At 38.5% G+C, this 27,061-nt stretch overlaps 1 protein-coding gene across 3 annotated transcripts in view; it reads left to right on the forward strand.

The window, feature by feature from the left end:
- The window catches only part of lingo2 (leucine rich repeat and Ig domain containing 2), a 197,436-nt gene that overhangs the window by 48,516 nt on the left and 121,859 nt on the right, over window positions 1–27,061 (forward strand). For all 3 annotated transcript variants that reach the window (XM_029442022.1, XM_029442024.1, XM_029442023.1), the window contains exon 3: window positions 16,657–16,759. The gene's annotated coding sequence lies outside the window, so the exon portion shown is untranslated. The remainder of the gene's footprint in view (window positions 1–16,656; window positions 16,760–27,061) is intronic.

Raw genomic sequence — 27,061 nt, forward strand, 5'->3', positions numbered from 1 at the left:
GAGACAGAAAGCCTTTTATCGGCTACTGTGTGGGCTAACCTGAGATTCTTGAGATGAAGCCAGTGTGTTGGATCTTTACAAAGCCATTCCACCATAATGTAAGTTGCACATGCAGTGACCCAGTTCATAATGTACAGACGTGTAAGTGGTTATGTAGCAATTTATAAATCCATTGAAAACTTAGTAGGTGTCCCCAGAAAATTACCAGTGTTTCGGTTTTACTGGTGCTGCCTTCGTTACATAGTGCAGTAGCTAAACCAGTAGCCACAGGTAATGCCAGGAATAGAATCGTAAGTATTAAGATTAAAGTAGAACATACTGTACTGTTCTCAGAAAGGGTTAAAACCCTTGTGGATAACGTGCAATGGAAATGCAGAGAACATGTGGTTTTGAGCAAATGGTGGAGACGTGAATTGTATTTTTGGCTTCGGGATTGACGAGCAGGCACGCAATGAGAGACGATGTCGTCCACTGAGGGTGGTGGATCTGGAAAAAACAACAAAACACTTCACAGAAGTAAACGATGTGAAAATAACTGCCTGGCAATTATTATGTGTAAAAAGAAAAGCATAAGAAAGATGTATGTCATAAATGATATATATAATTCTATTTCTTTATCCAGCGATACACAGACGCACGCAGCTATTTTCTATTACTCACTCCGAACTTTGGCCTCATCCAAGCTGTTTGAATCGATGTAGCTGTATCTTAAATATTAAGGTTGGTCTGGGTTCAGCCACTATAACAAGTTGCCTTAAGCAATTCAGAAGATCATTTTTCACAGGTCATACAAACTTTGACAAGTTAATTATTAATATATGGAAAGATTGAGTCATTAGAGGTTTCAAAAGAATCAAATCCTCATCGCAGCTGTAACATTAGTCATAAGTATTGTGGGCGAATTAAGCTGACACGTCTCCACAAAAGAGGACGGTCAAGAATAATTATGCTCCTTGTCTGGATAATGAGTTAATAGCAAAGCAAGATGCCCTGCCAAGATGCAGAAGTAACATATTTCATGTGAAAGCGTCACATACTGCAAACTGTCCGGCTCCCTGTCCCACAATTACAGGTGCAAATGGAAAGAATACTTTAAGCACATACTTGTGAACATGAACGCCCCATGGTCTTCATCTGTAACTGCTTGGTATTAATATATTACATTTCTTTTAGGTAACAGAATTATCCTTTAATTGGAAATGCATATGATAAAACGGTACACAGTATTAGAACAAGGGATCATTTTAACTAGACAACATTCCTGCCTGTGTTAGTTCTATACATTTAATCGATTATGATTTAAGAGAAGTCATTTGGAGTGTTGTGTCAGCCCCTCTATCTGCATTGTAGTGTCTTTAGTTTACTAACTAACCTGTTTCGTCATTTAGGTACCACATATAATTATTTTAATAATTGTCATGTTGAATGAAGTCAGTCGCTGAACTCAAACATAGTATACTGAGGAAGAATCGATGCGTTTCCTTCCTATTATTATGAGAACTGGAGCAAAGCTTTCAGTCATGCTTACTATTGATTGTAATTTAATTTTGTCCCAAAGCAAGCTTCTTACCCCATTACACTCTGCTCATGGGGCTTTGGCCAGAGCCCGTCTTGGTCTCCATCATCATTAACACCTGCTTGCTCATTAAATTGAGCAGCCAGATAAAAGGACGGAGAATATAGATTCCATCATCGCTCTTCACATCACCCTGGATAATGATTTGTGTAAAGGTCTAATGGTTAGTGTGGCAAAAGGCCAAACGGTACCAAATCGTCACAAGTTAGGGCACTGGAACAAGTGTCAATATGTGGGATTGTGTTGTTCCTCACCTTTGACATTCTTTACAAGGCAAGAACTCCTTAATAGTCAATAAGGCCTGAAGAGGAAGAGCCTGTAAAACTAAAGGTACCTCCTGGTGCTTCACCTCATTTCGATGTTAATGAAATGTCTTTTCATAAATGATGTTGTCTGTCCTCAGGCACTTTGAGATACGAGGAGGTTTTGTCACTTTTTTGGCCTTGATGTATTTTTGTCTCTGATATAACCTAGGGTTGAAGCCGAGGAATTGCAATCCCATAATTTAATATAAAATTCACCTCCTTTCACTGAGAAAAATAACTGTGGGAAACTGAAAACTTCAGCATGTGTCTCTGTGTGTGTGTGTGTGTGTGCGGCCTAACAGAAACGTAACCTGACCATTTATAATACTGGACACAATAATAGTGTGGGTGCATTCCTTTTTAGTTTCACAATCAATCAATTAGATTTCTCCCAAGTAAACCGGATCGTTGTAAAGCATATAACTACAAATAATCCCATCACACACACACACACACACACACACACACACACACACACACACACACACACACACACACACACACACATACTGGTTTCTTACTGTTGCAAGTGTCTGATGGATCTAAAAGTAGCTAAAGCTCTGTGGTCTCAATCAATACATTCTTGTCTTGTAAAGTATCCTTGCCAAAATGGAAACCGATAGCCTGAAGAGGAAAGCAACGACACACCTGGAAATAAATTAGGGTCCTCATCTAGATGAACTCATTGTATCATTCAGCAGTTGGATAACAAATGGAGAATCTTGAGAAAATCAGTGAGAAAAGGTCAAATTAAAGAGATTACCATTTCTCACGGCCAAATCTTCTGCTAAATAAGTGCAACCTGTTGTTTACACAATCCAGGTGGATGGATCTATTTATGTTTTTTATAGAAGACAAAAGAAGAGTTAAAACACGATGTGTACAAAATAAATAAACATGTTTCATTCATCTCGGGGCACTGGAACAAGGGATTACATATATTTATATTTGCAGAAGTGTTGAGCTGCGTTAATTCAACAGCAAGGTTACATAACTAAATGTTGTTCTTTCTGTAGTCTCAACTAACTGCAGGTTTGAGCGTTCTCATTGTGTGTGGACACGGGATGTATCAACTCGCATCTATACGGGTAAACATAGCACTCACTTACCAGCTGCAAATGAGTCTTAGTCAATACCAAGCGTTGACGTGACAAACAAACACCACATACACACGTACATTACAGATTAAAGGGATTTGTAGATCAGATGTACAGTATAGTTAAAAGTGGATAATGTGCATGTAATGGTAGAGAAACAACAAAAGGAAGAATGCTAGGATCTGTCTCCAGTTAGCAGTTGCCAGTCAACGATTTAAGAGGTATCTTGTCTTTTGGTGCAGTGAAGATTGAATACCCTATTGATCTTCCAAGTGTCAAGTTCTTGTCAAGGAGGCCCACACCACTTCCTGACGCAATGCTTTGGCAGGCTAAGAATATGTCTGATCAACACAGAGAGAGGAGGAATAAATAGACAAGTATGTGCATATGTGTGTGGGGAAATAAGTAATATATCACTAATACATCAAACAAGCAAAAGTAAACCAACAGCATTGGTTGCATACATAGTATCACATTGTTTTAACACTGCCAAGTTCTACTGGACAACAATGGCATAAATCTTGTAATCTCAGGTGTCGTGTGTGTGTGTGTGTGTGTGTGTGTGTGTGTGTGTGTGTGTGTGTGTGTGTGTGTGTGTGTGTTAGGGAGGAGATTGGGGCATTAGGATATTCTTGGGTAATTGCGTTGGGTGATCGCCTCAATCTTAACCAAATAGTTTGAGTTATTTATGATGAAGTATTAAATAATAAAGATGACACGACGACAGTTCCTCGCATCAGACTGGGCGTGAGAATGAGCAGTGTGGACACACAAAGATTGGATATTCCTGGATGCTGATTTGTTCCCCTCCACATCATAACCCCATCATCTGATACAGTCCATTTTGTAACTTCAGTCTTTCTTCATTATGCACCCAATCACCTTAAGTTCACCACGCTCATTTGACCCCGTCTTTCACCACACAGAGAGATTCCAGCCCTCACTCCACCTTCACCTTCCTCTCTGACTGTGTTGTGCTTCATGTCAGCGTAGTTGATTAGCTGACTGATGGCAACTGTGCTCTTCCTCTCCAAGGGCGTGCTCTGCACAAACATCAAAGAATATATGACTGTATTGGTTTTGACCTTAAACGCACCCACCAAACAGATGCAAGCATATTAAAAATATCTGGCAAAATGTTGTGCACCTTTAACAAATAATACTTTCACATGGGATTTGCTGCATTTTTGATGGGAAACATCCAGCGTCCTTTACTCTGCTTAGCCTTCTATTCACACATTGAGTATGTTCTACCTCTTGCAGCTCCACAGCAAGTACTGATTAAAGAATTAACCCTTATTTAAACAGTATTTGAACAAAGAAATAATTGGATATATTCTTCTTAAAAGGATAACTTGCGCACTGCAATGGGACCTGCCTACCGCCAATGTCCATTTATCCATTGCCTGACACCTGCGTACACGCCAGCATGTGTTATTGGCAAATAGGTTGTTGACGCTGTGTTATCTGATGCTCTGTAAATATGAACTGCCAGCTACAATCACCGTTCATGTCAACCTACTAGTGGTAACTGCAAGTAGCATATGTTGGGTTTGCTGATATCTTCCAACTGGCATCACACATTTTTCTAAGTGTGTCAGCATTAGCAGTGAAACAGGAGCAGCGATTTCACCAGTGTCAGCACCACAAGGTATAAAGAAATCACCATTAACAGTTTACACTCATACAATACATACAACGGGAAAAACACAGCAAGGAAGAAAACAGACGTGTGAAAAGTCTGTCCTGACTCGTGTTATGATAATTGTTAAATCACCACTGTTTAGGTACATTAGTAACTGTGTTATCAGCAGTATTGTGTTAAATGGAAATGTTTTATTACGTTTTGGATTCAGCCGCTGGAAGGCACCATTGGCTTTTAGTGTGTCAATAGGATAGCAGCATTTCATAAGAACTGCTCTGACCCGGGGTCGAAACGATCTCCGTTTTGCTATCAGCTTTTTGTTGAATAGAAGTCTCAAATATGTGCATCAATTCTGAATTTGAGCCCAACAGCACACTTATGAATTATCTATACTGCAATCTTCTATAGCCCATGTTCTATATACTCAGTGGTCTTTGTCTCCCTTGGTGTAATTACAAACCAATCAATTTAGGACGTAGTTTTAGTTTGTCTCAATATTTCATTTGAGTACAGCTGCTCAAATGTTTGACCCAGAAGTGTTGTATAAGGTACCACAAGTGAAAGTGAGTTTCTTCTACAGGGAGTGAGACATGAATAGACTTGACATACATTTCTTGTTGTGTTGGGCTGTCTTCTCCAATTTCCTTTTTTAGTCTTAAGTTATTGCTTAGTATTGTCTGTCTGTTTTAAATGGTTATTCGTGCTCCAGTTTCCTTTTGGCACAAACGCCTTTGAATAGAAATGTGTTCACAACAGACTGTAAAATATTGATGGAATATTTGACAAATATGTGTAAAAGGTAAACCAACACAAAATATATGATTACATCCTTGAGCAATACAAAATAATCCATAGGTCCAATGACAATGCAAATGATGAAGCTCAGTCTTTAACCATTTGCAATGACACAGGGGCCATCAAGTTCTTTTAATGTCATTTATGCAAACTCAGAAACAAGGGAGAACAAAGCATAACCTTAACATGACATATAACATAACATAACATATTTACTGTTGTTCTGTCAAGATTGGCACAGAGAAGAGGAATTGACTTGGAGATGAATGCACAGATGTCTTATTGAAATTGGATGATTTATCGTGTTTTAATATCAGCAAATGTTAAACATCTGCCACAGTATAGCTATGTAATATCCGTAGTTCAACAGTCTAACACTGCTGTGGCTGTGCTAGAGATGCCTCAGTGTGAAGTCACACTTGGTCTGTTGGTCCATACAATAAAAAAACATAATTAAGCATGAAAATTTGTTTAGTCACACATGATTGTGGCCACAAATATTTCCCAGAATATCAAACGTTTTGAAAGCTATTTTACTATCACATGCATATTGAATGGACAAAGCTGTTCATTTAATCACACGTTATGAAAACTATCACAATGTTCGACATTAGACACATCAATACGAAACTATATCACATTTGTTTCACCCCATTATGCTTTGACAACAGAAATAATAAAGACATAAAATGTATTTGACAGACATCAACCAACGGACTCATTTTGTATCTTGTTGACTTACAAGATGCAAAACTTTGAGTCTCATTGGCAGCTGCTATCGATATTAACACGCAGGCTGGACTAAGAGTAGCGATGAAGCACCTGTCTAGATGGAAGACAGTCAATTAAAAAGGATGCAGATAGTGTCTGACATTTCTGCTAACACCTAAGAGATTTCTATCTATTAGATGAATGCTTGAGCCTCGACTGTTTGATTGGGCCATCCACTCTGACAGCGGGCGCTGCAGAAAGGCGAGGTTGGACTGCATTGTTAGAGGAATAATCTTTTATGGCTTTTGTTTCATTATTCAATATTATAGTTTTTGCTTTAGCTTTAGTTTTTATCTTTGCATACAATACAAACTCCATAGAAAGAATGTTGTCACATGTATTACATCCATTTAACCTGCATGTTTTATATTATATAGCGGTATAATCCCACCTTTTTAATACTAAATGTTTTGTTTTTGACATGTTCATATGAATCACAAGCCTACCACATACACAATGTGGTATTAAGTAAGTATTAAAGGAATGATATATAACATTTATGCATTAAAATGTAATCCAAGCAATGGCAATGTATCCTTCGTGCATGCATCAGCGTTGTGGTTTTCTGCTAGCAGCTGTTATAAATGTAACTTTTCATCCCGTTTTTAACCACATGTTTACGATACACTTGTTCGTTTCTAATTATAAATTGTAACCAGATGAAGGATTTTAGTCATCTGACGTCTGGAAAACAAATGTTATCCTTGAGCTCAGAACCGCTCTGTCCTGTGTCCACTGGGGAAACCTTTATGAAGGCAAAACTGCTTAATTTTGTGTTTTTTACTGGTTTCACTCACTGGTTCCATTTTTTCCGGCGAGGTTAGAGACCTTTGCGGATAATTCTGCTCCCGGTATAACCCTCCGGAACATCTGGATCTTAAACTATCAGAGGAACAACCTGAGAGTACGTCAGTGTTTAGCTTGCAGCCGCTCTGCCCTGTGTTCGCAGGGGAAACACCGATTTTTAACGCATATTCCTTCATTAAGTGTTTTAACCGGCTTTACTCACCGGGTCCGTTTGTTTTGAAGAGGAGGAGACGGCTACCGATACTTCGGCTCCCAGTAAAAACCTCCCAGCGATGAACACTAAAGTAATCCAATCTGTAGAAGCTGACTGCAATGAGAAACTCCCATGATCCACTACGCTACCACATTCTATAGTTTCCATTGAGAGCCCCCAGTGTCATAGTGTACTTTAAAAGCCAAAGGACGAGACAAAATACTCCAATTCTGTTAACATACAAAGCGTGGAACATATTCGAGAAGAGAGAATAATTGTAAACGTGTTAACTAAGAAATGTTGAATTAAGAGGAATGAAACAGAAATGATACTTGTTGTATTTCATTGCACGATTCAAACTGCTGCTCTCTTTTGTTGTTGAGGCCAAAGCAAGCACAAATACTTAATTCATAGGCCTGACTCATTTTGTCAGATGAAAGAAACATTCAGCAACTTGAATAAAACCAAATAATAGTGGATTCCTGAGGGGACAGTGCAGCACCAATTGTTAGGGATTTGCATGAAACAGATGAAATATGATAATAGCAGATATGTATAAATGTTCATGGGTCACACAGATGGGCAGAGTTAGAAGCAGATATTTAGATTAAGAATAACTCATGGCAGCACTGAGCACGCGGTGATACAGGCACACATGCAAAATGTCATGCTGAATTTGTGGATTGTCTTCTGGGCAAAGTACCTAACTTTCCATTACATCCAGTACAACGCTATCACACACGGTGCTAAAGGACAAAGCGGCTTGTTACTTAAAACAAGATTTATTTGAGAAATAACATCATTCTAATTGTCCAGAAACCAGTCGCCCTCCCCCCCCCCACCATTTGCATCACCGTCACCCATGAAATTAAATTCTCACAAGACTAGCTCTGAGTTGATAGAAAATGCTTCAGGTGCCAAAGGATGAAAAAAAAAAGAGCTCTGACTTGATTTCTTTTCCCAGTGGTCAATCATACATTTGTGGGACAATGCAATCTTAAAAGGGATATTTAATTTACATTTAATGTGTATTTAAGTACTGTGTTTGTCAACTCTCAGCTGCGTGCTCCATAAAGGTAGTTGGGTTGATGTGGACCTTGCTAAACTCACCCTTAATATGAACATAGGGGCAATGCATGAAACTATTGAACTCTACAATATGTGCTTTTCTATGCAAATTCAGACGTAACAAAAATGTGGCCTTTTAGATATTCTGCTTTTTATTTCCAGCAGAAACTCTGATTGCTTTGCATCAGCCGCTAACAGGCAGCAGCAGTCCTTTGTTGTGCCCACACGTTTTGTATTTTGATATACTCTACTGCATATCAGATCTAAATATTTAATACTGTAAATATTGACTTACAGTTAATCTATGCTGAATCCTCTGAGTGATTAAACCGTCACGTGATGACAAGGTTGAAGCTAATCATGCAACACATACAGAAACAAGGCAGACAAAGCTTCACGCTGTACTGGAGAGTGAGATGTTTTGCAGCTTTGCAACCTGATTAACATATCGTGTGTTTCGGCTTCCTCAAACAAATGATTCCGGTCTTAGATTCCAGTTTGTTTAATGTACCCTTCTTCTGTCGATGTATTTGTGTTATCTTTGCAGTTTGCACGTATAATGACTAGAGTGAGTTGTTCTGACACAGCCTGTATAACTGACAGGCTGCTGCCTCCTTGCATCTCTAGCACTGTGAGGCAGATGGAAAAGGCACCGTGATGAGTGAAAAATTAATGCTACCCTCACATCCTCCAACCTTTTATTTGATACAACACTCATATCAGAGGTACTAACAATGTCGATGGGATTATGGCATGTTACCTCACTCATCTTTGTTTACCCAACATATTAATCTATCAATGCAAAAAAGAGTCAATCCATGAAACCTACCGTACAGTGCTTTAAAGTGAGATGTGTTATTACGTACAGTGAAAAGCATCAATACATGTGTCAGACAGTTTTGGTATCCACATTCTTGTTTAAATTAAACGTGTGGTTTAAAACAGCCAAACTAAATGAAGTGCTTTTGTATTTATAAAATAAAACAATATATAACAATGGAAGTTTAAAGTGCACATACAGTTGTTGTACAGGATGACTTGTTGCATGTCATGTGCTCGTCTCACTCTAAACAAATGTGGATTTAGTGTCCTAAACTGAAAATGAGAGTTTTTAAAGTGAACAAATGTTTATTTATGTCTGCGTACCATCAGGTCCTAGAAATGCCACCAGTCTTTATCGCTTGGTTCTATATTTGTATCATAGTTGGGAAAAAAGTCCTTTATTTTTCATGAACTTTCCGTGGAGGCATTCTTTACCTGATGCAAGTCTGCAGCTCGCTATTATCTTGGCTGTCAGGGGAGCCAGCGATTCAGAATTGTCAACAAAGTGGACTATGCAGAGCTGTGGTGAAACGTGTGCGTCCCTGTGTAGTCGAGTATGTCTCCTATTCACTTGCCTGTCAGCCCTCCACATTTGCAGAGAACTGTTTGTGTCTCTTTGGCCTGCTAGGTGTTTGACATTCTTCACCAGTGACTCGATTACTTCAGCTGGAACCAACTGTTTCTGTTGAGCTGGATGTCTCTCTAAACTCTCTCATCTTCCAGCTGTTAAACAACCACATGTGGACCTGCTCAGGAAAATTGAGACATCCAGCACAATGCAGTGCTATATTTTCATAAGTCTTCTTTCTCTCAATCTGCTTCCATGAAATCCTTTTTGATCATGTACAATCCCTCCTCAGTACCTGGCTGCTGACCATTTTCTACACACAAATGTCCATTTGGCACAAAGAATGCAGCAGACATGATTCTGCGTAACATTTCCAAGCCGGACAAATTGGGCTAAGATACCAGCTGTTAAGCATGGGAAGGCTAATCAGTTTAGCAGAATGCTGAAGATTATGCAGTCAAAGAAGAGTTGTTGTTCTAAACACAATATACTGCAGAGGACAACACATCTGCTGTTGGTTTCCTTATTTGAGCCATTTCCTCTTGTTCATTCTGGAAGCTCGTCTTAGCCTTGTTATTTGCTTGCTGCTGTTTACTACAGGCCTGTTGTGAAGGAAGTGTCCAATTAACTGTGGATTTGGTGGCATGTGCTATCACATCAGGGTTCCCAGAGTCTCACGTCATCTGTGCACTTGTGTGGCAGGGTGTGAGGGCTTTAGGCCAGCAGTTTCAAATCACTTCCCTCAGCTGAATGCACTGCATAAAGCACTGCATGTCTGCAGGCGATAAAAAGAAAGAGACAGAGAGTTTGAGAGACGCTGAAAGAGTTTGTCTTCTGTATATACTATGATTGTAAACATTACACAATTATAATAGCACACAATGTGTGTGAGTCTGTGTGTGTATCATCAAAGGCGACATGTGCTCCTGGAGACACCTACTGTGGCAGGATCTACCAGAGAGGCGGCTTTGAGGACTTTGCCAGACGTTAATATTTCTGTCTGTCTGTCTGGAGACAGATTTTATCGCCGCAATGTGTCGCAACCGTGCGAGATGCAATGACCAAACTTTACAGATGTGTAGTCGAGATTTAAAATGAAGGTCACGTTCGAAGATGGGCACGTCCGAGAAAAGGGCGATGGAGCGGCCATTGCAAGATGGTCTCTAGTTTATCAGTTTCTTTTCATGATTACAAATGGTTTGGAAATGAGGTGTGCCATTCCTAATTCATTGAATTAATGATCAGAAATGTCCTTCAATCCTTAGTCCTGCTGGTGTTTTCGCGAGTGACGCCATTGTGCAAAGCAGTGGCTGCTCCAAACAGCTTTATTTAGCTCAATAATTATTTACTTACAAGCACTAATATGTGTGTTAATCTTTCTAGACAGCGGACTGTGTAATTGAAGTTAAAAGAACAACTAGCTCTCCCTCGGATTTTAAGTTCACAGGGATCGCAGCACTGTTTGACACGTTCACATGGAATTAAGGAACATCTCTGGTTTCACTAATGCGAGAGCACCAACACTTTGTGTATCTTCACTTTGCAACTAAAATGTTTGTTGGCGTTAATCTTGTTAACATTCTTGATGACAAGGAGCACTGGAGTTGTTTAATTAGGAGAACTGCTTCACTTTCGACACTGTGTTCCATAACCCTTGTGCTCGACATAATTATTCAAGCCTAGCCTCATAAGACAAAGTCTCAAGGTTGAGACACTGTTGGAGACTGACTCAGACACTGTGTGCTACAAGCAATGATGCAATAAAGCTTTGTTTAGGGAAGTACTCACGCAGCATTGCACTGTGGTGGTCACTGAGCTCTCAGCATGGGACCAAAGGCACAAGTATTTTTTGAGTTTTTAAATCTTTTCCAAGGGATTTTCTTTTCACTGCCTCTTGCACAGCCTTCTGGCCAAATTCCCTGTTTTTCTACTTTTAAATGTTAATTTATTATTATTATTCTTTCACTATTAATCTAGTCTGACAGGTGGATTCGCCTTCATCTTCTCTTCTCCGTCTGTTTATGTTTAAAGTACTGACATTTTCCTGACACCGTTTCCTTTCTCGTTTCATCCCAGCTGTGTGCGTATAGATCTGCTTGCAAAGATATACCTCTGACCCAAAAGTTCCTGTGATTTCTTTTGACATTTCAGTGACCTTTTGAACTGATAATCGTCATGTTTTTATACCGTCTATTCACTTTTCCCTTTTGTGTGTGAAAAAGTAAGAGAGCTGAATTTGCTTTTCGTCTATTCTGTTTTATTCTCTTTGAAAAGAGACAGATGAAAAGGAGGATGGGGGAGGTTGTTAATACTTTTCATAAAGCTACTCCAGGCAATATGGATTGGAGGCTGGCAGCGTATCTCCATGTACATGTATGTGTCAAAAATATGCAGTGTGTTGTTATTTCCATATACCACCCTGCCAGACAGTTGGACATAGCATCTGACTGATGTTAATGTAAATTCATTGCATTAAAAATTTAGATAACCATGGAAAAAACATGCATTTGTTTTCAACAATAGATATCAAAATCATGCAGCTTTGTTAGTTTGAATTGTAAAACACCCCCAAAAAGAAAATCATTTTATTTAAAGGTGTTACCGTCCCCGTCTTCGAGATAACTGATATCTTCAGTGATGACCTAAAAGGAAATCATACATTGTACTAAGACTCTTAGGAGTTCTTACCATAATCAATAATGCATTCTGTAATTGTGTCATCATATTAATCATTCTAACAGCTGACAGTTAAAGTGGGAACTGCATTTATTTAAAATACAATATGGGAACGATTGTGAGTAAGTCAAATCTACAGTAAGGAATTCCAATTTCCCAGAATATCTGATTATAGTGGAACTTCAAATGTGGTAACACTGCAAAATATAATATATATATTATGTATTATATATATATATATATATATATATATCAGTAAATATAATATATATATATATATATATATATATTCTATATATATAGATAATATACATAAATATAGATGGTATATTATATATATAGAATATATAATCTATATATATATATATATATATATATATATATATATACATCCTCTATATATATTCATATACTCTCTATATCATATACCTATATCTATATATAATATATATCTATCAGTATCCCTATATATCTACTCTCTATCTATCTATATATATCATTCTCTCTCTCTCCTCTATCCTCTCTCTCTCTCTCCTATCTCTCATCTCATCTCTCTTCTCGATATCTCATCTCTCTCTCTCTCTCCCTATATCTCTCTTATCTGCCTCTATCTCTAGCTCTAGAGAGATCTCTATCTCTCTACTACTCTCCATATCTATTCTTATAGAGCCTCTACTATATATAGAGACTCTATCTCTCTCCTATTTCTCTATTCTATCGAGATTTATCTTTAAATATAGATTCTCTTTCGATCTCCCTTCATTATCTATCCTATCTTTCTATATCTTATATCTATCTTCTATCTCTCTCTCTATATCTATCTCTCCTATCCATATCTATGTCTATTATATATCTCTCATCTATACCTCTATTCTCATCTCTATATCTCTAGAGCTCTCTCTCTCTAATCTCCCTCTCTTCTCTCTTTATGCTCTATAGAGAATCTACCTATATCTCTCTCCTCTCTCTATCCTATACATCTATATCCTATATCTCTCTCTCTCTTCTCTTCTCTCTCTCTCCTCTCTCCTCTCTATATATCTCTATATATAATCTATATATATATAATATACATATATATATATTATATGCATATATATATAATATACATATATATACATATAGATTTATATTTATTTATATATATATATATATGTATATGTATATGTATATGTGTATATATATATGTATATGTGTATATATATATGTATATGTATATGTGTATATATATATATATATATATATATATATATATCAGTGCTAATGTGTTACTTAAAATGTTGGTAGTTTTCCATATTGTGCAATTGAGAGTTGGATCGATGCAACTGGCTGCTTTGGCATGTGTGTGTCATCAATAGAATTGAATGCACAGACTTCGACTCGCCCATCATGTCATGCTACATAATGAAACGGCTGCTGGGGCTGTCGGCTGAGTAACGCAGCTGCGGATGATGACTCCAGCTCTGTCTTGATTCTGTCTCTGTTCAGATCTTGAAACCCTCACAATTGAAATGTGAAATAATTCACGATAGAGGATGTAAAGTCTTGTCATAAGTCCAGCAGGGAAATGGTGGTGTACTACATAGGCTTATGGAAACAAGCCTGTGACTGAAAGGGTTTATTACACAGCACGTCTGTAGCCTGCAGGGCGGAACTGAAAAGCAAAAATGCGACAACAAAAAGCAAGCGAAAAATCCAGTTATAGTGATACAAATTAACTGAAGTACTTTGTAACTTCACAATTTCACCTGTTCAACTTAAAAAAGCAGGACATTCACAGCTTCGGGTATTTACGTAACAAGGACAAAAAGACAGTGAATAAGCATTGAAGTGAGTTGAGCCTTGTTGACAGTGTGGCCTTTTGTTCCTGGCGAGGACAGTTTCTAGATTGAATTGATCTGACTTTAGAGCCTAACCATTTATCTTGGTCAGTCATGTCTGATCTGTAGCTGCCAAGAGGAGACAGGCTTTTCAGAGGAATAAACTGCTTGGAGAGCGAGTGAAGGGTCTACTTTACCTATCTGCCACGGTGGCAGCGCTTCCTTTACTACTTATGTGTGTTTGTTTCTGCACAGAAACTACAACATTTTCCAATAATTAGAGATGAAACAATTAGATAATTATTGCATTAGTTGATTGACAGAAATAATAATCAACATCTATTCTAATAATACATTTATTGTTTGTCATTTTTCGAGCACAAAGCCAAACTTTTTCAATTTGAGAATTAGGTCTTTCTTATATTTGATGCTTAACTGAATATTTAAAAGTTTTATAGTGTTGGTCAAACAGATGATGGACATTTTGTGTAGTAATATACAATCAACACACTAGTATTTTAGGTTACAGGATCAAATGGAGAACAATTTAAAGGTAAATGCTCCCATACTTTCATCCAGCTGCAATAGAAGGCTGTTTGGTCCAGCAGCCATATTTTCCTCGGAGATTTCCACTTTAGTTCACCTCTCTTCAAGGACCCCCTGAAAAAGTAAAGTAAAGATTTTATTGGCACAGTTTCGCTCAGCACTCTCACTCCAATTTAGAAGGCTGTTAGCTGATCCTTTTGACCATGTCTTCCGCTACCTGGGCCATTTCTAAGCCACGGATGATAATCCTCAAGGGGCGCTCATTAAGTCTTTGCTCCAATTAAGCCACACTCATTTTTCCGCAGCACAATTGCTCTGTACCACGGCGCACAAATCCTCCAACAGTGGATTAGGATGATCAGTGGGTGGGATGAAAATAGCAGCATTGGAAAGTCAGTGGAAGAGGTGAGCATTTCTTATGTGTCAGCAGCCACCGCTCACACGTCCGGCGGTGTGCAATAAGAAAAGTTTAGTTTAAGGAAACTATATCACATGTGACCCTATACTACATTATGAGCTACAGTAGATGTGGCCCATTTAAGTGGCTCAAATGTGGCTTAGCGAGTGGAATCACTGTGCAAGCCACTACTGCTGAACCTTGATATAGTGAGCAAATTTCTGCTGGCATTAAGGCTCGTGAGGCCTGCATAGTGCTTCACAGTTTCATAATCTGTTATGATTCTAGTTTCAGTATGGATGAGAGTGGCTTGATACGTTGTCTTCACATCTCATTGACTTCACACTCTGTGTTTCTTGGATAAAACGATGGAAATCTTGAGTTGTAATATATGTGAAAAGAGAAAAGGTCATGCAGCGTGCAGTGATGAAAAACATATTTATGCACAAACACAACTAATACAATATTTTTAAAGGGTCTTTAAGGTGATGCATTCACATAACAAAGGAAAGGAAAAAGAGCAAACAGTCATATTTAAAAAGGGATAATCAGTATTTTAGTATTATAATCTTCAACAGAACTAATCCACGATTTGGGCTGTGGGGGCACTTATCGTTTGATAGTTCAGTGACATCAAACCACTAACATGTGCATTATGAAATACTAGTTCCTCCTGCTTCATGTGGTTTGCATTGTCTCGTAGTCCAGAACTCCACCAGTCAACGTAACATATATAATTGGTAAGCTTTTCAAAACCTTGAACATGAATGGTGCCAACATTAGTTCATCATGTTAATTGCCTTGATTTGTTTGTACACATTATACTTCCTATGTAGTTTTGGCATCCTGAGAGACGAGCCTAGGTAAGCTTACATACCACGAGTGCAGCCCGTTTGTTAGATATACTCAGTGACAAGAACACGTAAACCGTCGTTTCATATACTGTATGCTGTGGATACTTAGCAATCAGTTACACGTTTAATTCTGGCTGCTTTAAGGTCAACTGAACAAAACTGTCAACCCAGAGAACCACAGCAAGCAAGGGCAGATTAAACAAGCAGTAGCCTACTGGTGTTTTATTTTAATAGAAGGTAGCTAATGTTAACTCATGCCACTATGCTCTTCTGTAATATAAAGAGGCTAACAATGTCTAAAAGGTTGGTTTCAGCCGTTGCCTTGTAGTAAGTTCATGTGCATTTCAACAATGTGTCAGTCTGTCAGTAAGGGACATCCACTGTCCGAGTCTGCACCACTAAATGAAACGGCATGAGCCCTGCAAGGACTACTCACTTGTCTTCCCCCGACTCAAATGCTCTGTGTAATGAGCCATTCTCTGGCAGCTGTTTAGGCAGAAAAATGATCAAGTTGACCAAGCAAGGAGAAAGATTATGTGCATGTGTCATACAAGTCTTTGCTTGCCTGCTATCCCGGTGTGGTTTAGCTAATGTTCTTCCTTGGACTGACATTTCTTCAAGGATGTTTATCCTGGATCACTGGGCATTTGTGGTGGCTGAGTCGTGAGCTCACTCCCCATGTCTGATCTGATTTGTGTTTCTTTGTTTTCTTTTAGACCCTGGAGTAAGTGACCTGTAAATAGTCACACTGGAGGTTTTCTAAAGGCCTTCCTTGCTTCTGTGACAGTGTATGGACATTGACATTGGGAAGCCCAGCAGGTATGTCAACCTACATTCATATCTTCTTTTAATTGTGGCTGCTGTTGCCTTTTTATTTCAGTTCTTAAATCTGGTTTAGATTAAAAGGTCAGTTTTTAACTAGAAGAAATTTAAATAAATATGGACAAAGAATTCACACCAACAACAGCATGCACAAACATGCCCACAAACGGTATACTTATCTATGTATAACTCATAGACATATAGCATAACTTTACAAGATAATAATAATAGGACAATGTAAATGCAATGTATTGTGTGTAGCTGGTAGCCAACCAGCCAACCAGCCATGAGACTCTTTTTGACTCTGCAGGTGAAGCACATGTTTTAAGAGTCTGTGTGGGTAAATACCTGTGTTGTAGCTGAGTGAGCTCCACTATGAGACATTACATTACATTTCATTTAGCTGACGCTTTTGTCCAAAGCGACTTACAATAAGTACAACCAGTATTAGTACGTAGCTGCTACAAGCTAAGAGCAGAAAAAGTATTTTCTATACACGATCATTTTTGGTTGGACAAATCATCTGTATTGTTTTGTTGTATTGTATTATTATCATATGCCCATAAGAATCCATGTGATTTTGTGTACAGGTAATACAAAAAAAGCTTTTGTTCCTCTTAAACTACTTATGCTTTGTTTGACCATGGTGCGTCACAAATCTGTGTTCGTCCCTATTCTTCATCCCACTAGAGTTCGTAGGGCTGCACAGTAAAGTCATATGTATTTAAAAATGGATTATCAGCTAGCAAGCCTGGTGTCATTGGACCATCTGTTCCAGTGCTTAGGTCCCATGACAGTGAAAGCCCAATTACCCCTAGTTTATAATACATCACAGATAATTAACATGTTTGCTATCCTCAATTTGCACTTAAATTTGTTTATCAGCATTGCACGGCCTGGAATTTATAACAACACACGTGGTACATGGTTCAATTGAGATATAATCGTAACTACTCGATCAGTATGGTGAGCAGTCTGGTGTAAGAGATGATACAGGGTCAAACTCTGCGCCACCATGTCCTCATCTCAAAGGCGGGGGAAGGAAGAAAACATATAAAGGTTTTGGTGGCACGGCTCACTGGGATTATTCTGTTTTGGTAAACTATAAACATAGATAGGACTTCTTGTCTTTCCAGACATCCATCTGAAAAGTCTAACTACCTCACTAACCACAATGTAGACATCTGCTGCAGTTATGGAGGTTTCGCATGTCGTGAGATTATAGAGAACAGAAGAGTCATAAGAGTCAGTTAAACATTTATTTGATGTGATTTTAGCAAATTATATGGGGAAGCAAATGACTTTTACTCGCATGAAAGAAGAGGAAGGGAAGTTAAACTCCCTAATGAGCCTTTATCTTTCTAAGATTGTGTGTTGCTGATGGTATGTGCTACAGTCAAGTCAAGTATGTGTTTGCAAACAAGTACCTACTTTTTAAAAATCAGATCAAAACAGGAAATAAGAGGCACATCCAAAATGGTGCCATATTGCCTGCTTCATGGGCAGGCGTGTATTAGTATTAATTATATTTGGTCACAAAAAAGGGACAAAACTAGTTTACATAACTGAATCACCGGTCTCAACATCGCCCCCCCCCCCCCAATGCTTAGAGGTATCAAAGTGACATTTCTTCCCAAAGGGCAGGGATGACACAGAATGACTTGTAGAGTGTCAGACACATCCAGCCAACATACGTAAATGCCCAGCCTCAAATGCCAATGCTGCATGTTTCTGGTCAAACCTAATGGGTCTGCTTAAGTTTTCCCCCCATTTGCTTTTCATGTCACTGTTTCTTCAATGAATCCACCCAGGGACAATGTGGCAAGAAATACTGGGACCGGTTGGAAATTAATGTGATCACGTCAGGGAAGGGACTGTGCTGAACGACATGCGGAAAGAAAATGTGTCTGTGAACTCCCTTGCTGCCGTGAGGCATAACACAATTAGACTTTAGATTGTTTTTTTCCCTTCCCTCTGCCCATCTGATTTCTGCTCTTGCCAGGCTATTCTCTTTCATCTGCTTTACTCTTCTGTATTGTCATAATGTAGCAGACCCTGAGTGCTCTCACAGATCACTGGTACAGCTTATCAGTGAAGTGGTGCCGCTTCAAATTGAGTCCCTTAATTTAGTCTCTCTACATTCATTCTCAGTATTACACTTTCAGGGGGAAATGCTGTAGTGGTGGTGGAGAGAAAAGATAAACATACTCTAGGTAGAACAATCTAGAGTAGTACATGGACATCTCATGCAGAGTTTAGGAGATGAGGCATCAACAAAGTGTGTTTGAGGTTCTTAATGATTAAGCAGCTCTTTGCTTTTGAAAATGACTGCCCTGATCAATCCTCAGATAAGTAGAAGAAAAGTTAAACTGCAGGAAAATATCAACCCATTCAGGATGGAAATACTTGTATTACTCTGTTAAAGCTCATTGTACATGCAGTGACAACAACAAAACAATAATTGCCAAGTGCAGTACATTTGCAACTGTAATTAAGCTGCATTTATTATTATTAATAAATAAATAAATTGGTTTAATTTATGTAAATAGCACAGCTTAACATTTAATAATAATAATAATAATAATAATAATAATAATAATAATAATAATAATAATAATAATAAATGTTACGCTATGCTATTTACATAAATGAAACCGATTTTTGGAGAAACTTGTTTAAATTCGCAGATCATACTGTATGTTTATACGCTGTCGGCTCTGCAATATTTTCCTCCATTTAAAAGCTGCCTTGTCCCCCTCCAAACCTATTCGCTGCTTCACAATGGATGGGAGTGTTATGGTGGATTCAATAAATTCATAGATTCATAAAACATGAGCCAATGCATGGCATTATTCTTCAAGTACGTGACATTAATAATGGTCAGTTTTCATGTATTCCAACAGAAGGTAGTAGGATTCGGCCTGCTTGCATTACAAATGGAGCATGCTGGTGGAACTTACTCCTGTCCAATATTTGCCATTACATATTAAGATGATACATTCAAAAACATTCATGCAGGTTTTTGTACAGCGAGAAGGAAGGAATGAGGATAAAAATATGTTGAGAGAATTATGTTCACCAACTTTAATGATGCTCCCATACTATATATATACTGCACTGTATGTGGACAGGAGAGGCCAGTACAGCCTCCTGAGAGGGGAAGAACAGTAACCATGTATCATACACAAAGGCTGAAAAGAATAGAGCAATGTTTCCCACCATTGCACACACCTCCGAAATCTTACCTCTGCCAAAGATGTGTCCTTTACTTAAACCTAAAAATACTGTGTCCTTGTCTTGCTTTTGTCAGGCTGCACATTAAGGATTGTAATATTTACTTGAGTCTCAAACGTCACATTATTCAAAGAGTCTGTACTTATTTAACTAAATATTTTAATATAGCCATATAGCTATATTCCATGTTGATCTATGATACAAATGGTATCGAGTCAGAATCAGAAGTTTGTATTTGCCAAACATAATAAAGACCTCAGAGATAAACTGAATGTTGATTATAAGCATTGGAGTAACAGGTGTAGAGTTTAGTTGCAGCTGTGAAGGGAGTGCAGCAGAGTACTTAACTAGTGTTCCTGGTCATTTCACTGGATTTAATGGTATGTTTACCTACTGTCTGCCTCCTGCGTAAGGATATTGTCCGACTTGTTGTCAGATGCTAGTGTTTCACGGGCCAGTTATAACGTACCCAGAGCAGCTGTCTCCAAATTTACACTTCAAATTGTTTTCTAGGCATTACTCATGGATGTGAGCGTTGAAACAATATTCATCTGTGGCTGCACTTTACTGGAGCAAACGTAAAGGCATGATTAAGCCATTAAGACCACATCTGCCTGCCTAATCCCATTTTAATTTGCACAGAACTCTGCTGTATATTGCTACAGTGGATGTGACATTTCAATTAAGCGAGCACTGTAAAAATGTTTACAATGAGGTTGCAGAGGGCTACTGCTCATATCACTGTGGATAATAGTAACCAGTGGTCCACACTGTGGCACCCACTGCCAGACTAGCACAGCCAAGAAATCACACGGACCTCCCTACTGTCATTACAGCAATCTGTGTCACACATTGAACACGGAGAAAGACAGAGGCAACCGGAGCTAATTTGCATCTGTTGAATATACTGCTTTATTTTATTCTACTTATATATTCTTTACAGCTGAGGTTATTACATGGGTATATTTACATCTATTGTAAAGACTTTTTTCCTGTTGTAAATCCCTCTTCAGATTGTCTTTTTTTGTAATACCGCCTTTGGCATAAACACTGCGACTGAAAATAGAACTCTCACGTTAATTTGACACAGAATGCAAACTTGAAACACTGAAGCAAAGACAGAAGCCATGAGTGATGGTGGTGTATACCGTATGTACGTGTAACTAAATGATTTCTGCTTTGCATTTATTGAATGAGCAAAGCATACACTCATGTATAGGGGGATTGATATGGCACGGATGATGGAAGAACTTAATCTACCATGCATTTGACTCAACATCTGTATTGTTTATTTGCCAGATATTATTAATTGTAGTGGAGAGTGAATTTTATTTTTAATAAAATGTCTTATAAAAAGAGGAAAATAGAGAGTTGTTGGTTTGAATCTCCAGGAGTCCTGGTAGTGTAATGTAAGATGGAAAAAGTGAATGATTTCCACTCTCCCTTCAGCATCTTGTGTCTGCGGGGAAGCTCTTCAATAATACGAGGAGGAAGAGTGTGAGCTGTGATCTAGCACATATACTGAACTGTAACTGTGGCAGTGTGGATTTTGAAGCACAGCATGACTGCAACATAGATACTATAGAAATCCTTGTGTAATTTTTACAGTCAGTCAGTGTGTCTAAGCACCCTAGCTTCAGAACTCTAAGATCTCAGAGTATGAAGCAGATTTGAAGCTCCATATAGCTGAAGTTAAGTGAATGTGATTTTTCATGACGGCAGGGTTCATGAATATGTATGTGCAGCTGAAGGACTGCTTCAGTTAACAGGGTACTCTCCGCACAGCTTTCACGCTCAGCTCCACCTTAGCACATGACTTGGCATTAGAAAGATGATGCCGTTGTAATCGTACACATTTTCCCGTGACATTTAACAGAATCCGATGGATTGTTTTGATGAAAATGCCCGTGTGTTGGAATGAGAGACATATCAGACACAATTCAGTCAGCATAAGCACGGAGCATTGGTAGCATGCAATTATAATCAACTGGGGGATTTTAGGACTCTGTAAAGCATTCTGTGCACATCCTTGTCAAAGCACAGCTTGACTGGTATAGTGAGTGGGATGTGGCAGGCAAACAAAAGAGGATGAAGACTGTCTGAAAGTGTTGATGTCTGTGGAGATGTCTGTTCTGACTAATGTTGCAAAGCCAAAGCAGAGAAAAGCAGTCAGCTCTGCGGACGTCTCCGCTCTGTCTTGTGTTCTCCTCAGGACCTTGGACAGCTCCCCTGGGGTTTGACCACATTCATACACAGTTCATCCGGAGTGTATCTACTCGGCAGAGACCTGTGTATTTATTTTTTACTTTTTCTTCACTTCACATGTTCGCCATACCTATTATTAGAAAATGACATTTTCAGATGAACAGCAACTCCACGTAACCTGAAGCCTGTTTTACGAACACGATTAATGGTGGTCGGTGAGCTAACGTTGTGCTTAACTGGTTACACTCATGAACTCACTTTCATGTGAGGTAAACACGGTAAACTAGGACTAAACTGTTCCAGAGTAAAGTCCTGGCTAACGGCCAAGGTGTTAGTCTATGCTAAATTCAGAATTAACTGAAGAACTCCTCTTATGATCTGTGGATTTGATTCATTAATAGATTTGATTCATTAATAGGGAGCTGTCTGCAGTTTACATTCTGAGTTTAAAGTCATTTAACAGCTCTTAACAAATGCTAAGTATGTATAGGTTTAAAATTCCTTTATTATCTAAATTCAAAGAGTACATTTCCAGAGCAGTTAAACGTAATATTCGAGACACACACACCAAAAAAAACACTTAACTCCCTATATTAGAGGTGACATTGCCCCCAGCAACAAGCTGACGTTTTATAATGTCAATGTAGCCTTTTCCTGCCCTGGCTATAAACATGGTTTCCAACAAAATAAGCGAGCCACATGATATTTTTTTTTTTCCGATAGATGAAGTTCACTGTTGCAAATGAGCAGTGCTTAAAAAAAATAAGATCAAAATAAAGCAGGTCTCTCAACAGTGACTGGTTCAATGAAAACTAATGCTTTCATATTTCATTACTGCAGCTCTGACGAGCATCAGGTCGACATCATGAATAGAAAATCTTTTTATAGCCTCAGTGTGACAGCACACTTCTTCATCTTCTTCTGAACTGCCTCTTTCTGAGCTGTCCGTGAGAATACAATCATGCCTTCATTGGAACATTCATGAAGTTGAAAGAGCACATAACAAGCGCTCAGGCTTTGTGTGGCGGTTTTCTACATTATTTTGGTGTTGTTTCTATAGTTTTTTTGTTCACACTTCATACACAAAGACACATTAAACACATTAAGAGTAAGAGGAAAGTCACTGTAATTTTTCTTTCACAAATTCTTGACATGTTTTTGCTTCCCTTGTCTGCAAATCAACATGATTATGCCTTTTTACATGGGCTTAAGGAGTCATGCTGCGTAGAGTGGAACGTTGTAAAGGAACGTTTCCTCTTGTGTTACATGCAAATCTTCTCACCAGAGTACTGTGGGACGAAAGTTCAAGAGGCACGATGTGTATATCTAGGTTTTTCAAAGCCTGAAAAAAAACACCTCCTTTGGATGAAAGTTATGAGGTTTAGAACATTTTAGAAAAAGGTTTCTCAAGCTGCTCCTAAGATTTTGAATCTTTTCTTCTTTTTCTTCTGCTTTTAAAAATACAATTCACTATCTCAACTGTAAGCAGCAGTATTTTTTTCTTCTCGTTTTCCTTTGATGGTGTGGATTCATGAAAGTGTACTTTCTTCCTCTTGTTATTTTTATTTTATTTCCTGTGAAAAGTTTTCAGCCAGTAACATATTCCCTACCTTCAGACGCTGTTGTCTTGCAGCAAGTAAACTTATTTTTCACTAACGAGACACATTATATTGAAGTCAGTCATTAGATGTCATAATCATGCAGCTAATTTATCTTGTTAAGTTGGAGCTTCTGTAGCTTCTCCCATCTCTGAGCAGTGTTGCTCACTTTTAGTGAATAACGAGCACGAGTTCTGAAGAATGGAATTACTTTTGTTATAATTATAGCATTATCATAATAGCCATACATAAAGTGATGGATTGATTTGTCCAATCTGCCAGCTGTTTTAAATGGATTTTTTGATAAACCAAAAAGGAACCGTATCAAAATAATAGCGGCATTTTGGTTTAGATTTATGTTGACATTAAAAACATAAATTATAGCCAGCTGAATCCTAAAAGCTAAAGATTTAAAATGACTCTCTCACCTATAATGGCATCTAGCAATACAGATAATTACATTTGTCCAGATTGCTAAATATATCCTTGTCTGAAATCTTCTTCTTCTTCTTCTTCTTTTCTCTTCTTGCGTGTCCTTCTTTTAGGAGGAGGAGGCGGAGGAGGGGAGGGAGGAGGAGGAGGAGGAGGAGGGGAGGAGAAGGGGGGAGGAGGGGGAGGAGAGGGAGGAGGAGAGGAGGAGAAGGAGTGAGGAGGGGATGCGGCGGAGGGGAGGAGAAGGAGGGGGGGCTTGTATGAATGCGCCGCTTAGGGGTGTATTTTTTTTTCTTATTTAGGAAGGAGGGGAGAATTCTCCTTCTTTTCTTTCTGATTCTCATTCTGGGGCTTTTTTCTTTTCTCGGAGGGATCTTATTTTCCTCTTATTTGTTCCTTCTTCTTCTTCTTCTTCTTCTTTGTTCCTTCTTCTTCTTCTTCTTTTGTTCTCTTCTTCTTCTTCTTCTCCTTCTTTCTCTCTTTCTTCCTTCTTTTGTTCCTTCTTCTTCTTTTGTTCCTTCTTCTTCTTCTCCTTCTTCTTTTTCTTCTCCTTCTCCTTCTCCTTCTCTGTCTGCTTCTTTTGTTCCTTCTTCTTCTTCTTCTTCTTCTTCTTCTTCTTCTTCTTCTTCTTCTTCTTCTTTTGTTCATCATATACAGATTAACGACCATTTAGTGAATAGCTTCCTTTCTGTCTGTATTACGCACATCTAATAACAGGCAAACTGTGATCTATATTCTGTTCTGTACATTCATGTTTGTGGATGCAGAAAATGATGGATCTGAGTTTAGAATTCTGCTTTGACTGTAACACTTGAACGCATCGCCCCGTTCTGTCCTCTTCATCTTCACTACAGATGGATGTTTCTACGCCTGCCACGGCTTTTTCCCCCTTTTTTGTTTTTGGTTGGCTAAACATGATTCGTTGTTGGATCTATCTGTGAATTTCAGATGCTCTTCATCTGCCAATTTACTGTACAGTCAGTGCGTTTAGGCTTCTCTTACCGTGTTCCGGTGTCTGAGTACCAAAGAGACCTTTCTTGATTATGAACACATTTTTCTCTAATATTTGTGTAAATCCATTATTTGACATGTTAATTGCTTCTTAATAGACGATGGCGTCGCTGCTGGAGATTGAGTTTAAAAGCAGTGATTATGGTTGCTCGGCACTTTTTTATTCATACTGGATTCTATAGAAATGTACTAATCTGTGCTACTTTACACGACTAATTCTTAAATCTTCACTCATTCATCAGTATGAAAATTCAGCAAGAACTCTCAAAATATAATTCTGTTGGGTACATTTATGGAATGCAATCAGCGCCAGATTTCTCAAAATCTGATTGGTATGCTAAAGTGTTGTGTACTCTTTCTAATCAGAATCCAGTCAACCGTCATGAGCAAAAGAGATAGTTTTCTTTGTGACTTGGGTTGAGATATGCACTGACAAGACTGTCACTGTTCATTGGAATGGTACAAAGTCAACAGGATACAGCATTCAGTGCAGAAGACGGTGCGAAAAATTGAATATCTTTGAGTGTTTGTGTGCAGAAATTTGTTGGTCCGACAAAACTAGCAATTTGAAGATATTATCTCGGCCTCTGGGAAACTGAAACTGAGATGGAAATGTTTCACTATTTTGATCAACCAAGCAGGTGATATAGAAAATAAAAAACACCAATTAAATGATACAATGAATAAAAAGCCCTAGAAAATGCATAAGTCTACATTTAGTTGCTGGTTTTTAACTGTACAGCCATGTCGATAGTGTTTGGAATATGCTGTCATGATTTCTTTTAGACTGCTCTCCTTCAGACAGATTTGATCTTTTATCCTTCTGGTTCCTTCGCCTGATGCACCTGCAGTGTAGGCGCAGATCATTTGGCCTCTTTGGATGATCTGTGATTAGAAATCTCACATATCATAGCGCTGATTGCCAACCCTTCATTATATGCACTGCTAATTACCATTTAACCAAACATGACCCGACTTTGAAGCCGTGCTTTCAATTGCGATTAAGTTTAATGCTGTATTCCATGAGGTGTTTGCATTATTGTATGTGCCCCTGCATCAGTGTACTAGCTAATAAGAGATGACAAGCGTTGGATACATAAGGACGCATTATAACCTTCACATTTATGCTATTTTAGTCATCGTTAGCTGTAGTATAGTGCATGCTTCTATCCCATAATGTGGCCTTTTCACCCCGGGTTAATACGATCACTTCAGTAGACAAATGGTGAATATAGGACAGCCCCCCCCCCCCCCCCCCCCCCCCCTTGTAACGAAAAAAACATTCAATCTCTTCTTATTGTGACTCTTTTGAGCGCCCCTTTAGCGAGAGCTTATATCTTAAACTGTCTGCTCAATAACTCAATTCTTCTCTTATCTCAGGCACACAAAGGAGATTTAGAGTGAGGTGGGAGAGCTTTCACTCGCTGTTGGATGTATCCCACAGGCCAGACTGTAAAGAATTACGGACGACCCCCATCAATGATGTCTTTGAGAGATTACCATGGAGATGGGCGTTAATAACATGGCACAGTATGTGACAACGGATGGTTTATTGATAGGCAATACAGAGGCATTTACAACACTTGGATGGTGGTGACAAATAGTTCCATAGTTCTAGATGGAGAGCTTATGAATGGAAGAGAGATGGGTCTATTTCATGTATTGGTTTTATTTTATGCTTTTGCAAATACAAGCCACTTACTGGAATCAAAGGAAAGTTTAAAGGAGTAAACATTGCTCTTATGTCAATGCTATCCTCTCATAAAATCTAAATGTTCCTGGTTTTTGCTTTTTCTATTCATAGCACCTGAAAGCCACA

Source organism: Cottoperca gobio, chromosome 10 (genome assembly GCF_900634415.1).
Source record: "Cottoperca gobio chromosome 10, fCotGob3.1, whole genome shotgun sequence".
Classification (NCBI taxonomy): domain Eukaryota; kingdom Metazoa; phylum Chordata; class Actinopteri; order Perciformes; family Bovichtidae; genus Cottoperca; species Cottoperca gobio.